This window comes from Osmerus mordax, chromosome 22 (assembly GCF_038355195.1).
Source record: "Osmerus mordax isolate fOsmMor3 chromosome 22, fOsmMor3.pri, whole genome shotgun sequence".
NCBI lineage: Eukaryota > Metazoa > Chordata > Actinopteri > Osmeriformes > Osmeridae > Osmerus > Osmerus mordax.
Genome location: NC_090071.1, coordinates 8,631,638 through 8,648,390, shown reverse-complemented (window position 1 = coordinate 8,648,390; position 16,753 = coordinate 8,631,638).

Below are 16,753 nucleotides of genomic sequence, written 5' to 3'. Positions count from 1 at the left end.
CCCATTTACATAATGGAATATGGGCTGTGCATATACAATGTAGGTTCAATTAGCATCATCAAAGACCATGTTTGTTCAGACTTCAAATTAACATTGTTTTAATGTTTGAATTTAGTTTAAATAATCTATTACGCCTATTGTTACATGTCATATCGCAACTGACATGATTATGCAGTGTTGCTCATTCGATATTAAGGCTATACAGTTGAGGCTACACTGTCAAATAATATATGTTAAACAGATTATGATAAGTTAAATTGACTGTGAATTTAATATTTATTTGTTGTTGGGCTGACTTGAGATCTTCATTAATGACCTCACTTGGTTTTCTCTGAAGCATACAACTGAATGTGTTTTAACAATTACACAAGTTACACAAGTAAAATAAATAGGACTCAAGTTCCACAAAAATCTAATAGACCAAAAGGCAAAGCTTGTACTTATCTGTTGTTAGACACACAGTTGTTGTCTCTATTAACAAAAATATACTGTAAATATAGAAAGTATAACATTATGAGCACATTCTAAGAAGAATTATACAAAATATATATTGCTGAATTTGAATCCACTATTCTGCATATTTTTCATGTTGCTGCAACTCGTCCTTGTCCAATTTGCATAATCTACTGTTGGAAAGTTCAATGTCTTGGGAAGGTCATGTTTAGATTTTTTTTTTAAATGTACTTTTTTGCAGAGAAATACATTATTTGAAGATAATGTGTGCTCATTAACAATATTTTCAAGGGCTTTGTTCAGCAGCCTGGCTGGGCTACTGTAGCTGGTTAATCATTGTCCACTATTTCAATAGTAGGACTCCTTCCATGTTGTCCAGTCCTGCATTTCTGTACAGTACCATGATTTTGGAGATTTGAGCTAAATATTAGTTCAATCAGGAGAGAACAGTGAATGAAGTAAAGATACTTCTTTATTGAACAAATGATGTGATGAGATGATTACTCATCACATCATTACTCTATGGAGTCTATGGAGTACAGACACTATGGAGCCCAAACCCCACACAACAGCAGCATGGATGAACTATGGCAGAGAGAGAATCACATTTAAAAAGACAGCAACAAGATGATAGGCTAATGATGAAAGTGCGTCACTGCACTATTGGATAGATATGGCCAGCTGTTCCGGACAGCTGATATCACAATTGACAGTCCTTGGGATGACAGTGAAGACATTGAGTAAGCATGCCTGAAAGGAGTGAACAGCAGGATAGTCTGGGAAATATATAGAACGAAGCATGGAATAGTATGGTCTTCCTGACTGAACTTTCGCAAGAGCTTCATTTATACAGTACATTTGCTGTGTTTGCTGCACAAATGGAATATACCTCCTTCCCCTCCACACACACTGTAGACAGATTGATGTGGATGTCTTGCTCTGAAAAGCTAAAGTTCTGCAAAAGATAGTGAAGTAGTTGAGAGCTTCTAAGTAAACTGTCAGGCATGTACAGCACGTTATCACTCTTTCCTGAAAGCTTATTGGTGACATTGTTGATCATTCCACGTCGTATACTTCAGAGTTCATGACAGTCTTTTAGGTAACTTCTTCAGACTTCTCTATAAAGTTTATTATTTGAAATGAGCATTAACATCCCAGAGCTACAATGAAAAAAGAGATTAATTTGAGAAGTCTGAATTAAAGAGAAAAAAAAGGAAAGGAAAGAAATGGATTTCAGGACTGATGTTGCCTGGCAACCTTTAATTTACATTTACATTTAGCAGACGCTCTTACCCAGAGCGACTTACAGTAAGTACAGGGACATTCCCCTGAGGCAAGTAGGGTGAAGTGCCTTGCCCAAGGACACAACGTCATTTTGCATAGCCGGGGAATCAAACCAACAACCTTCTGATTAATAGCCCGACTCCCTAACCGCTCAGCCATCTGACCCCCTTACAATTTAAGTTGTAAATTGAAGCTATTATTTTATTCACCAAAGTATCTTTGCAGATATCTCCTTCTTGCTCTGGGTTTGCTGAACTCATCTTTAAACTGATAAAGAATTTAAAGTCACTCGATGCTAAAGCAAACGATCAAAATGTAATTCTGTAAACATCTGCAAACATACGTATCATTCTCAACTATCAACATGGTGCTCTTTAAACGTGTGATGCATTCACTGATACCGGCATGGCAAATTGTGATGTCTGTTATATTCCATAGTCTTCTTTTCCCGGTTTGTAAATGTAAACAGTGGCTTGAACTCATTCAAATGTATCAACACAACCAGTTTCGTTTCTCACCACCATGTGTGTTCCTTACAGTTAAACAACACTGATATCAGACCAGTGTTTGCACAGCTTGACTGATATGGCACCAAAGTGACCTACAAAACAGGCATGGATGGGCAATAAATCACATTGGGTCTAGAATTAATCACCCTGTAGAGGACATCTTGTGCCACTACCGTCCTCTCACAATCACTCTCCACAAAATGCTCCTGCCTCAGACAGCCCTCAGACTCCGCCATCCGTCTCTAGAGAGAAGGAGGTGTCCTCATTACACTTATTTAGAATAGGGGGTACTGTTTATGTAGTTGATATGCCCAAACCCCATTTGACACAAGATGCAGTATACTGTATTCCTGGTTAAAGAATGCTGGGTAAAATGTGAGGTAGTGGCTTAAACAGTATTATTGACCCTTTCTTTCAATAATGTTTCCATGCTTCCTAGCTAGAGCTTGACTTTGAGTAGGACCGGGTGAGGATTGTTGATTTATTAGATGACAGAGACAGCGGGACACCAATCAACAGCACATTGAATGTGCCAACACCAACCCACATGTGGCTTAAGGAACTCACTTCAAGGACAACAACCATCATGTCAAAGACATGCACAAGATGGTGGCTAATAGCCAAACGCACGTATTCAAACAATTAGATGCATCATCGTGTTTCAAGTAAGTAAGAAGTGTTTCAAGTGAAAGATATATGATATTTTGTGTTTCCAGGACGTGAGAAAAGTGCAGACTTTTCAAAAGAGGCTTCATACCTTGCCACAGTGCTTAGCAACCCCTCACAAAATTGTGCAGCTCATCAGAGGAAGAGATGTCCTTTCATAGATCGAAATTACTCTAAAATACCCTATTCAAAATGCAATCATCAGTTCTCTGACACAAATGTAGATTTGTCAAATTACCTGGCTTTGGCCCTTATTATTGAGGTAGATTTGACAGTGGGAGATGATTGGATGTTAGTTAGCTCTACAATGTGCTTCCTGCAACTGATGTGACCACCACCAGATGTCCATATGATTTGTTCTAATCCAACCTCATGAAATATTAAAACATGGAACATCAACAACATCAGAAAACCCTCTGATTGGTAATGCGCAATCAGTCATATATTGCAGGAATTACTAAATAAATATGTTAAGTAAACTTATATTGCATGTTTATTAGTAGTATTAAGTTATAATGTATGTAATGATTTCTGTATAGTATAGGGATATAGTAAATGTGTATGCGTATGATGACAAGTATCTACTGTATATACAACTATTTTAAATTAATTTCCCACTTCACTTTTGACAAAATTGAATTCATTCCTTTATTTTATTTATTATTGAGACAATTACTTGTCTTAGGTGTTGACCTAAAATCTATTTAAACATGTACTTGAAATATTTTGCAATTCAAGAAGGACACTGTTTCAAGAGCCCAGCACAATTGACACAATGTTAGTATTTTAGCCTGTCATCCCCCAGAGGAAATTGCAAGCAGCTATATTCCCTCAAGCCCAGTGCACAGAGCCAATTACATTATTGGGTTAGAAGCAGTAATGGCCTCTGAAAGGCAGTAGAAATTAGGCGATGCACTTACACAGAGGTGGGCTGGAACAATCTGTACATGATAGCGGCATTAGGTTACCCTGCCCTCCCTTATATTTGCTCATAGGACATGAAGAAAATGCAATGCAATCACCACTATTTTGAAACTCAAACCAATGAAGGAAATATGTCCTCTGAAGTCAACTAAATGACATACAGTACACAGACAATGCCTGCATGTAGAGCTCTTCCGAGGTCATTGACATACTGTAGGAATATATAGCAGGAATATATACAGTAGCATGATTATACTGTAGATGAATGACAATACAGTGTGAAAGACACAACTGGAAATACAAATACAACTGATATTGATGGTGAATATAATGTTTAAGATTGAGAAAGGTCTTGGAGAATGTGGACATGTAATCATCTTAAAGCACAGTTGCTCTAGAGTTAAACATTTTCACTCTTCTCTGCCATTTTTTTCTTGGGTGGAATTGTATTAGATTGAAAAGATGGAGAGGGGGATGTTTTCACATGTCAATGTTTTGTGAATTACAAAGTGTGTGTTATGTTCATTTTTTGCCAGTGGCAAGGCTATGATTGTCCTCATCTCTTGCTAATTTCCATCAAATTGCACTACTCAATTGAGAGACGGCTGTGGTCTATGAGGATTTCATTTCATTTTACACTGTTTATTTCATCAGTGAAATGCAAACAATTATTTGGCACCCATTGTGCTAGGGGGGCTTTCAACAATTTTGAAAAACTGCATCAATCTTTTTGACAAAGTACTGATTCTAGTCCAAGGGAAAAATCTGTAAACACATTTATTGTGACTTAAGCTACTGGGGTAACTGAATGACAGCCTAAAAAGTTAACTTATTGAGTTTGTTTTCGTTCTTTTTATGTGACATATAGGAGCATACAGTTAATGATCATAATAAACATGGTTTATGATTATTTCTTCTCAACATGGAAACATTAATATTGAATTTGTATTTATGTATCCATATTATGTCACTCAGGATAGTTGTAGTTATGTCAAGACTATGTGTCTGATTTAGACTTTTTTTTCCCACCATCATGTGTAAGGGTGATGGATGTGTCTGTGGAGATTAAAGTCTTGTTGAAAGTGTCACTTCAGGGGTTGCACTTGTTTGGGAGGATGGAGAGCCCTGCGAGTGACCTCCGCCTTGTATGTTTTATGCAGAGTCTCAGTACACCCCCAAGTCGCTGACTCATCCGAATGGCTCATCTGTACACTCCCACAAATCAGTGAGTCTTGGCAGTTAGGCAAGAACCCAAACACCGCTGCAGGTGATGGACAGCTAGGCTTACCGAGCACAAGCTGTAGTTTAGTGGCTGAGAGTCAGGGAACGGTATGGCGTCTGCATGATGGGATGCCATGGGTTTTCTTCATTTTAGGCCTGGGAAGTAACAACAGATGCCTGTGTGTGTGTGTGTGCGTGCACCCCACAGAAGGATTCACATGCTCTTCCCATTATATGCAACCAGTGGCAAAAAAACAACAAAAAACAAACAAAAAAACATGACGTACAGTGTATCTGCTCAACTATCTGATTTCTCCTTCCATTGATGTATTTCTGTGATGTGTGCTACAGCTGCATAGTTCAGTCAGTTTGCTGCAAGCACTTCATTTGATACAACACATTCACAGTCATACCCACAGAGATGTAATAGAATTTATAGAGTGATAGTTGAATTATGTTTTCCCTCTGAAGGCCTAGCTGAATAAGTGGTAAGAGACATTGGGACCACCAAAGTCATCGAATATAAATTGATTTCAAGGTTTGAATTAGTGAATGGAGTGAATGGTTATATTCAGTTTGGAATTTAGGTTTGAACAGTCATTAACATGTCATGCACGATTAAACAATAATTGAGGGAGGTACATGCAATGCATTTCGACAGGTGCAGATTCTATGATGGGTTTTTTTAATGAAAAGAGATGTCTGCCATGCCATGAATGAGGTATCACATGTTATTCTTGAAAGAAAAACAATTCTGCACATCAATAAATAGGATAATCATTAATAAATATGTACATTCTAATCAAATCAACATTTTTTCCCGCTAACTTCTCTATTTAAGCCCAAAGTAATCCAATCTATTATGAATTATTCCGAAAATATTGATCATAACAGGACCATGTGAAAATGATGTACTGTGCAGTCTGGACACATGACATCAGTAAACTCCCCATGACTCAGCATAGATTTAGGCTGTGAGCATGAAGTGGAGGAACTAAAATAAAGTGTCCATGTTCAGCACATTAGGCAGTCATTCATGGCCAATGAGAAGTTAACATGACTTTCATTTCAAGTATTCCTCTGTGAAGGTGGTACATCTCTGCTGAATGAAGATTTATCTCTGAGTGTTCATAGGAATGTAAGAGTCTAATAGATATTCATGGTTCAACACTTTTTAATCTACGAGTAAAAACATCTGCAGAGAATATTGTTGAATGCGTCTTTCAATTTGTCATACGCATAAAGCATAGGCACTAAAATTGTCTTTGGCAGAAAATAAATATAAACCAAGCGAATGTATCATGGTTAATACTTTACTATCTATCCGACCAGCAAATTGCATGAGTGTATTTAATGTGTAATAGAAGGGATGAATAAGGGCAAAACTGACTTAGAAAGATGATGTTTAAGTGATCCCTGTGTAAAATATCATAAAAAAGGATATATTACAGTTTGAAGAAACAAAAAACAAAAAACTTATTGCAAATGGAGCAACATTTTCTTCATTACTTTTCTGCAGAGCTGCAGAAGAGGTCAGGGAAGGTAAGAAGTGTTAAGAGCGGAAGACCGAGACGTGTTACCCCCATTATTTAAACGTAGATTGATTCCTTCTGGTAATGAGAATCTCTGGATCTTTCAACGTGAGGCACATAAATGTTTATTAGCTTGGCACTGGGTCAGGAAGAATTATTTTCATTTCTATTATTCATTGGCGGAGCAGACACATCTACGCAGGCTGACTTGAGATGACAGAATTTTAAATATTACCTGTTTATACATCATACTATTTACTGAGGCAATTTTCTCTAAGAGCCTTTTTGACTGTACAACACAGGTTCTACACCAGGAACTAGGGCCTGCATACCTGATAGACTAATAGTAGGCATAGTAAATCCATCTAGTGAAAGAAACAGCATGGTTTCAATGTTTTGCTTGAAGGCTTTCTTTCTTAAAGTGCAGTCAAATAAGTTAATTCATTTAGTTCTTAAGTATCATCAACCATACACAACGATCCAGACAATGATCCAGACATCACCGTAAAACGCACAGACAAGACTTGAATGTAAAGGGGCTGTTGAAGCCTGTGTAACAAAAACAAGATCAACGTTAACATCCACATGTCCCTGAAAAGCCTAACCCCCCCTCCCCCCCCCCCCATGCCAAGCTCCACTTGCTTGCCACTAAAATGTAATGAAGTCTACCAACGTAACAGTTCCTATGTAACTACTGTGTTGTTACATGGTAGCTTATGTAACCTTAATGTACTGTGAAGTGTTGCAGGGGTTGGCACAGTGTGGGTCTTATCAACCACTTACCTTCTACTACCGTCCCCCACACTGTGCTTTCTTACGCCGTTGCATTTAATTACGTAATAGTTCCTATGCACGTACAATGTTTTTACTAGGTATTGCTATGCAGTTACATGGTAGCTAATGTAACCTTAATGCAAAGTGTTGCTGAAGGGTCAAAGTGAATGCTCAAAAAGCCATTTAGACTGTTTATCATTACAGATTATTGTACTAATATTTCACTGTGGCGTTCTCAGTCAAACATGTTGGTTGTGGTCTTTCCTCTTTCTCATTCTGGTATAAAGTTACAATCTACAAATGTAAAACACTATTGATTTAACAACGTGGTGTCCAACGCTGTTATTATTCAGTACACTGCAAGTGAACATGCACAGATAGTAACTAATGATTCATGATAACATAACCCCAAAGTTTAATGTTCCTGCTCACGACTTTCTTTTGGGCCCTTAAAAGCCATTGGGTATTATTTTTAATGACTGTTTATTGAGTGGAATGTGCTACCTTAATCAAAGGGACCTTTGCAATCTGTGTATTTGGCACTTTTGTGTTTATGCTGCTGGCTGTTTTTATGGACTCCAGAAGCCCAGGATCAACTGACTGTATTTTCCATCATACTGAATGTATTACAATAATTAGGGTCTCTATGTCTCATTGGATATCTGAAAAGGTTTACTTTAGTAATTCTTTTGGAATGTGTCACCTTCAGGTAAGGTTGTGTGAATGCTTAGACTGGTGATATTTCAATTATTAGTGGCAAACAAGTAAAACTATTTAAATGTTTGTAGTTAATATATATATATAATTGATGCTTATTGTTTAGGAAGAGCTTCAATTAGATGATTGGCTTGTCAAATAAACCTCACAGAAGACTCAAAAGGCTAACAATTCCATGGTTGTTGGCCTATGACATTGCAGTGGGATTTCTGTTTTACATGTGACATAAGGCAAGATTACCTTGCAACTGAATTGCTTTTCAAGAAGCCTTTGTTATCGTGATGTTCTTACTAAGCTTTTGTTAAGGACATCCCCATGGCTTCCGGCATGAAAATGAACTCTTTGCACTTCTTCTTTCAGCCGAATAACTGAGCTAGAAAAGACACCACCACAATTTGCCTTCATTGAGGTGGTTGAAGTTGGTTGAATTTCTTTGTGAATGTATTTGTTGAATGTCTCTCCTTGGCTGTCCTTGGTCGAGTTTGTGATGAATCATGCATTGGATCAAGGTGAGGTGTCCTCGTGGGCGAACATAGCGTCCATGTCGTGCTCCTCCACCTGCTGCCCTGCGCCACTGGCCACAGGTTGGCTGTCTCCGTGGATGTCATCACAGTGACCGGCCCGTAAGAAAGCCCTGTGGAAGCCAGTTTTATTTAGTCCTCTCTGAGGCAGGTCTCTTCCTCACTCCACTGCCTCTGCAGCTGGTACTTGTTGGCTCCCATCTGTTAAGGGCATTGTTTTGTGTGCTTACTGATCCTGAACTCATTACCATCAACCTTTCCAACACACTATTGTTCTTTCTACTAATATGGAGTCTCAAATCCAATCTGCCCACAGTGCTCCAAGTTTGGAGAAAATGGAGGTGTGGTACATGGCGTCTCGAAAGGAGATGCAACCCAGTCTGCCCTTCACTCCTCTGTTCCACCTCAAATCTCAAAGAAAAGAGTGGGTGCACTGTGCTCTGCGTTGGACCTCTATTTTTACATCTGGCAATTTGTGTGTCATGCTCACACTGACAAAGTACCACTTACCTCTTACACCTCTCCCCCATACTGTGCTTTCTCAAACTTTTAAATATAATTATTTAGGAATGACTACATGTTTTCACTTTAGGTATTGGTACATTTAGTTACGTTATCCATTATTTATTTTTTTGGTTACGTTATAGTTACATGTAGTTACGTTATAGTTAACCTTTTATATAAAGACACTTGTCTGGCTCCACCTCTCCCAGTAAACGCCCTGATTTGAAAGCCTTGTAGTTATCCTTGACACTTTCTAGAGTAGAAATCAAATGCCTTCGCTAAAGTTGACTTCCGACAGGTCACAAATGAATCCCTAATTAATTTCCATCATTTATTGGGCGGAAATGGTAATATATTTTATGTTGGCGCAGTGGCTCCGCTCAAGGGGTTAGGCACATGATCTGCCTGAGGGGTGCATACACTTGCCTACTAATAATAAAGAAACATTTTAACATGTTTAACATGTCTTGAATGCCATTCAATGCAGTACTGAATAGTACAGCTTGACGTTATATTGATGGCAGGGAGGAAAACCATGAGAGTTTAAGTAAACAAACATGTAGCTTACATAGCTACCATACTGCAGTTGCATAATGCAACTGGAGCCATACAACTAAGGAAAAACCAGTCGAGATCCATGATCTGTATGTTAGCTAGGATGTACTAATAGGGATGTGACACGCACAAGTCTTAATGATCTAACACTTAATTAACAGAGTTCTGTTGTAACAAGGTATTTGTCTGCAAACTACGATAACAGAATTTCTCGGTGTCTTGTTGCACAATGTGGGGAAACCTGCAAAATTCCTTGAGCTGTAACCTTGACTGATCCTTTAAGATTGACTGCTTATCAGCCACCATCAAAGTGTCTTGGTATCAGCAAAAAAGATAAGTTCATGATGCAATACAACACTACCATGTATCAGAAATCTAGTGAAGTCACAAAGGAGGCATATCAACTCAATTTGGCATCGATTGCACTGTAATTAGGCATAATTTCATGAAATATCTCCCTTTCTTCATTTTAAACCCAAAGGAAATCAGGAGACGGTTTGTGTGGAATATCTCATTTTGCATATCATTGTAATTCCTTGAGCGAGCTCATTTAATAATGTGCAAATGTGCTAAATTTGAGGAGGCTGATTAGAGATATATCTTTATAGTAGACTACTCCTAATGAACGGATTCAGGGAAAACATGTCTTGTTTGCTGCAGGCTTGAATTTGACCTGACACTGAACCTCTGGATGACGACTCCTATACTGAAAGCACATGGAAACAACAGTGGACTAACCAAAGAAAAAAAGGAAAGTTGAAAAGAAAACAGACCTTGGCTGATTTCAAGAAGACAACTAATATTTAATCAAACATTCCATTTCATTTTATATTGAAGAACTACCTTACAAAATGTTTACAAATGTGTTGGTTTTATTTAACCTATAAGTAATATTTAAGTAATTAACCTTACATAACACAGGTGTCTCATGCTATTTCAGTGAAAAACTCAATTTCAGAGATTAATTATCTTGATTTGTTCTACTATTATGTTTTCATATTTTTTAATAATTTTTCATTCACTGTCCCTGAAGATGTACAGTGCATCAGGGTTGGTTGGGCATTGGGTGTCCACCATGACTTATCAGCTATTCAGCACAGACAAAATGTCCCTAAACCTTCTTATCCTCTGTCTCTCCTGGTTCCAGAGTGCAGCCACTAACCTTCTGCAGGAGTAACTGAATGCTTGGCCCTTCTTGGAGCTTTAGAGTAATCCTAGAAAGGGCACCCAGCCATGGAGAGTCCTTGTAAGTGTACAAAGCACTTTAAGCCTGCTTTTCCATACCGCTTAACCACACCATTATTAGCATGACTTATCTGCAAGCAACCTTATTCCACTCTCTCCTCGGAAGACCTCAGTCCACTGCTAGTTTGTGATTTGTCCAGTGGGGAGAGTCAGTTGCAGGGAAGTAAATATACTGGGATGAAGAAGCCCTGTGCAGGAGGAACTTAAAGGTCAAACGTAAAATAATATAACATTGAGTGTCAGTCAACCTAGGTGATGGGTAAAAAGCCTATCCAAAACATAGACACATTCAAACTACCATTCAAACTACCATTGGATTTCAGCAACCGGTATTCAAATGAGAAAATGCCTCACACTTGTATGGTGGAAAGAACAAAAGCACAATATGTTATTACTGATTAGGATCCGATGGAACGTTCAAAGACTTCCATCCCTCAGAACTCTTCAGTGGCTTTATGGAAGAATTATCATCGGAGTTTGAAGTGACAGCTTTTTTCTCCTGCTTTGATGTTGATGGCAGTTAATCACGGAAAAATTCTCAGGAAAAGAAAAGCATTACAAGAAACTCCTGATTTGCCTTTGTTTGTTATTTTCAAGTTTAGCTTGTTATTCCTCTTTAATGCCTGCATTCCCCCCTCTCCTGTGCGCTCTTCCTTTCTTCCTCTTCTCTCTTTGTCTTTATCTATTCATAGTGTAGCATTTTGTTTTTGGCAACATCACAACAAGATATAGATCTCGTTAATTCTTGCCTTGCAGCGTGTTTTGAAACATGCAGAATTGTTTTATTTTTTTTCACATCAGTGATGGTTCATTATTCCTTTTATTTATTAGCAAGACAATGACTAATAATTAGTTGCACATGGTTCCTAAAAAAATTATCACACATAATACACAGAAAAAGGATGGAGCTCTAATGTTACATTAACACAATTCATTAACAAAAGGGGTCACTTTTCACTAGAACTGTGTGAGTCATAACATAATTGCCATCCCAAACATGTATATTTGAGCCTTTCATTCAGATTACAGATTACCATGCCCTCAAAAGAATTATAGTATAAAATACAAAACAAAAAGCAGAAGACTAAATTGGATTTTGTGACTGAAGAAAACCTTCACTTGTGACAATGGTCTTTAAAATCCTGCTATAAATGGGGCAAATATTACTGTCAGGATGACTGCTTCTCTAAACTTTTATCATGTTTCACATCCCATGCTAATCAGACAAATGCAAGTGGTTTTAAGCAGGTTGTTGCTACCTAACCGTTTGTTGGCATTTCATAATCTCAAATCCACAAACATACCTTGATTAAACTATGACATCAAAGATTATATTTATCCAAGATCTAATTAGCACCAAGGTTATTGTGTGACCCTCCCACAAGTATGTGAAATAGCAGCAACAATCTATATATATCGTTGTGCATCTTGGATTACATTTGAGTGCATCTACATTAGCTAAGCATCAGCTGTGAAAGTTTGTGCACTTTCAGGTTTTTATTATACCACCTGGATTTATTGATCCAGATATTAGTCATCTATGCATTCGTATTAGTGAACTAATGGAATCCAAGGGCACTGATGTCTAGTGTGGTGTTCGGTAGTATGTGTCCTTGTCCTGGATATTTCCTGACTATTTCCTTGTTTAGGTAATGCGATGTGGCACTATTTTCACTAACAGCGACCACACTGGAGGCGCTCAGTACGAATCATGAAAAAATTTGAGGAGCAAACACAACAAAGCTTGCTCTCATGCTGGCACTAGAACAACAGAAGACAAATTAAGGCTAATTAACAGCTGGTTCTGACTCCTCAGCATAATCTGGGCTGTCAGTTTCCCTTCAGCCAAGCAGGCCTGGAGGCATAGAGAGCAGAGCGGAAGGAAACTGTCATAACTATTTCTAGCAACATACGCACGCTGCTCTAAACAGGAAGCTCCAATCTCCCAATGCAAACCCTTATAGTGGGGGTGTAGCCGTGACAACAGCAATTAGAGACAAACCCTCAAGATCAAGTTTCTTTTTTGCTTTATGGGCATGTGACTTTTACCAGCCTTTCAATGTATAGAGCTTCACAGCCAATTATCTTCATTTAAGCTTGTACCCATTGCACACTTTGCCACTGAGAAATTAGTAAATATGTGATGTTAACTGTTGATGCTGTTGTGTTATCTACATTTAATTGTGTTTCTGTTTTAGTGGATTGTTTTTGGTAAGGCAGTCTCTCTCTAATGCTGGTTGCGTTTTTTGTCTACTGAAGTTTTTTGGGCAAATTTTCAACATGACCCTTGTCATTTACTTTAAGAATGAACCCCAAAAGTCCAACATTCCAAATTGAAAACGGTGTTTTAAAAGTACTAGGTTTACACATACACAACGAACAAACTTTTGGAATCATTCAATGATATTTACCAATGATCCGACTCCAGCGTGTTTGTTTTCATATGTGTTAGATATCCTGAAATGACTCATCGTTCTTAGAAACATCAAGTCCTACACAAGAGAAAACAACAAGCTGCTTGAAAACAAGGAAGAAAAGGGGAGGACAAACACACACACAGACCCACAGTCGCACACCGTCTACTTCACTGGCTTATCAGTGAGGCAGACAATGCTGTCCCACATGTAATAAGAGCTATCATCATGGGCCCGGGACTGCATTACAGGGCCTTAGATTGTGGACTAGATGGGGCTCTCGTGGGGGGGACAGAAGAGGTACCAAGACCGTGGAAGGGGCAAAGCAGCATAGCCAAGTAGCGGAAATGAAAGGCTCCAGCTCTCTTCTCCAGAGGACAGATCAATGCTTGAGTGAAGAGGCGGTGTTTGAGAGAGACTGTATGGCACTATGGCCCGAGTTATATTACAGATTGCTGATAAAGAAGAGAAAAGAGAAAATAAGAGGGCCCACAACTGTAATTGGTGTGGCAAAAATAATTTGGTTGTTTTGTTTGGAGTAAACCCTAATTGAAAGATATTTGACATGTTTTGAGCAATTTTTTTACTAACCTTTTGTGAAAACAGCTGTAGATAATGTTTTTATCCACCACAGGATCATAAGAGATGATGTGCCATACAGTATTATCAGTTATGTAAACTGTGGTCTAAACCAAAACTACTGCTTATATTATGCATTACGTTTCTCCATAGATGGTTTATATAAATAATATCACAAGCTTCTGTAACATGTAGCTATTAAATATCACCTCATAACCTCAACACACAATATTCTATTCAAACATTAATAGATTTGACTTTCTTTGTTGTCTTTATCTTCATGATTATTTCTAGAATTTTCTCTAAGGCATCAGACACTGCATCATCATGCAAGACAGACTTTAATCTTGCTTTTAACTTCACATTGTCATGTACAATTGATGATGACACTGGCAAAGCTTCCTTGTAAGATAACATTACATGTAGCATTGTGATGGATTTCACTTCATAATATCTGTTAATCGAAAATGGGTGAACCAAGATGTCAGTCCACTTTTGGAGGTCATGACTGCTGAATGATGCACTTTAATTACATCTGTGGGGTTGGGCTAAACAATCAAGGCACTGGACATGATTAAGGAAATGCTACCATTTAGTGATAATGTGTCTTCCATACAGGAAAACAAAAGAATGAAAACTTCACAGAGTGCATGACAATTAAGTGTTAGTGGTTGTTTAGAACTATATACAAATGCTAGCTTGAATTTTTTCCACTGCAACTGTGTTTCAGAGTTGGAGAATACATAAATATTTTTTACGGTCACCCTGGCCATTCATTATTTTTAAGAAATGGTAATACATGTTAATGCATGAAATGCATTTCGCCCTCCTCTATGATATTATTCAGTACTCTGAAACTGTCATGAGAGAAGTTTAACTTAAAAATAAAAAGAACAATAATCTCAAAGGTTTAATCTTCTCATATAATTCATTGCACCATGTTAGTCATTCAATAGTGGAAACATGACTTTCTAAGTCATCTAGCACATGACATTTCAGTGTGTAAGGTTTCAGTGAGGTCATTGGCCCCCATCATTTTGCCATGAGAAGTTGAGTGGATTTGATATGAAACAGTTAACAGAGATGCTGCGTGCTCTACTTTCAGATTTAGCTCTGCGTTTGAGGACTTGCCCTCGACACAACCAAAACGAGATCCGCTTTAATGTAACAGTTTCAGTGCCAAGATGTGTAAAAATAGGGAGGACACTAACTACCTACGTTACGTATGGTGCTGTGATGTTCCGTTGTGGAATACTGAACAGAACTAGGGTTTGATTAGACCTGAAGGTTAATTAGAAAGCTGGATCTCTTATAATGTAGAATGATACACTATGCCAGACGAGGAAGAGGGAGAGTATATTGACCTCATACAGTTTCCATGTAAGAGTCAACTTAAAGGACATTCCATATTATCCATTTAATGTGAGAGCTCAACACGTGGACTTTATTTTGAATATAAAACGATATTTGCTGCACCAACACAAAATATCTTTGAATCTTGAACAGGTACACTGTTGACGCGTGAATTGTTTCATAAACTATAAAGTACCTTTGCTTTCTAGCCCAGAACATAATTGGCCAATAGTAACTGTGCCATTCACATCTCCTGAGTTCTTGCAATCGGACACATAACATTCATAGATCATTGAAACCATTATGCGTCTGACTCGGTGATTCACAAACAGTGAACCAAATGTTCCTTCGCCTTGAGTCATGTGCTACTGTAGAACGAGCAGTGGGTCATGAACACTGAGCTGTATTCTCAGTATTCTCAGTATTGATCTTAACACTAACCCAATGCTTTGTTATGTACTACAGCTTAAGAGGTGACACTGGGCCAAGTACTCCCACTCACTGACGGAAGCAAGGGAAATCAGTTATCAGTCATCTTCCCAATTGCTTGTCTCATTGTTTCAAAGTTTCAAACTGCAATCACCCACTAGTGAATTACTTCTGTGGCTCTATGGATGGTGGTATAGAAAGTCCAAAGCACAAATCACATAGATTACATGGTCGAACGCCTCCTGTAATTCATATTCACCTTCCATACTACAGTTGGTTCCCTTGCAATTCTACTCAGAGGGAAGGTAAGAATACAAACATTTTAAAGGAGAATTCTTCCACACATTATTTAACCATTTAGCTTTCTGCTTTCATGATATCTTCCTGTTGAAGCACATGTCCTCTCTCTCAAGTGTTTTGATCTTGATGGTAAAAGCATGTCTTAGGACAAGCAGAGCATGCTGGGGAGCAGGTTAATTGATGTCAATTTGATTACATCTGTCCCCAGAGTTGTGTTATTAACTCAATGCAGATTGATCAGTGATTCCCAGCTGGTTACTCCTTTACATCATGTTCCAAACAAGATAGGTATACCATCTTGTAGAGCAAAATTGGTTAACACTGTATTTGGAGAGTCCGCCATAGATAATCTGTAGATGCTCATACCATCAACTGTGAAATACAGGGATCACTAGGCTGAGATTCAACAATTAGTTAGAGTTAGTGCTACAGTTCAGGTCAGTTGATATTGATATACCGTTTGTTAGTCGTTTATTGACTGTACATGTAGCATTTAAGGACGTTGTACAGATTCACTGTCCAAATACAATGTTACAAAGATGTAGAATCAGAAGGGAAATTAAATGGTGAAAGAGGTGCTGTTTAACATTGTACAGGTCTAAAGAGCTGCAACTGACCTCTGTTAACCTGTGGTTCGACCAATGATATGAAACAGTGTGTTATTGATTACTGACAATATGTCAGTTTGAGGGATGATTGCAGAAGACACGCAAACAGGACAACTACTGTATTTAAGTGTGATATACCGCTGACATTGAGTACAAGTGTCCATA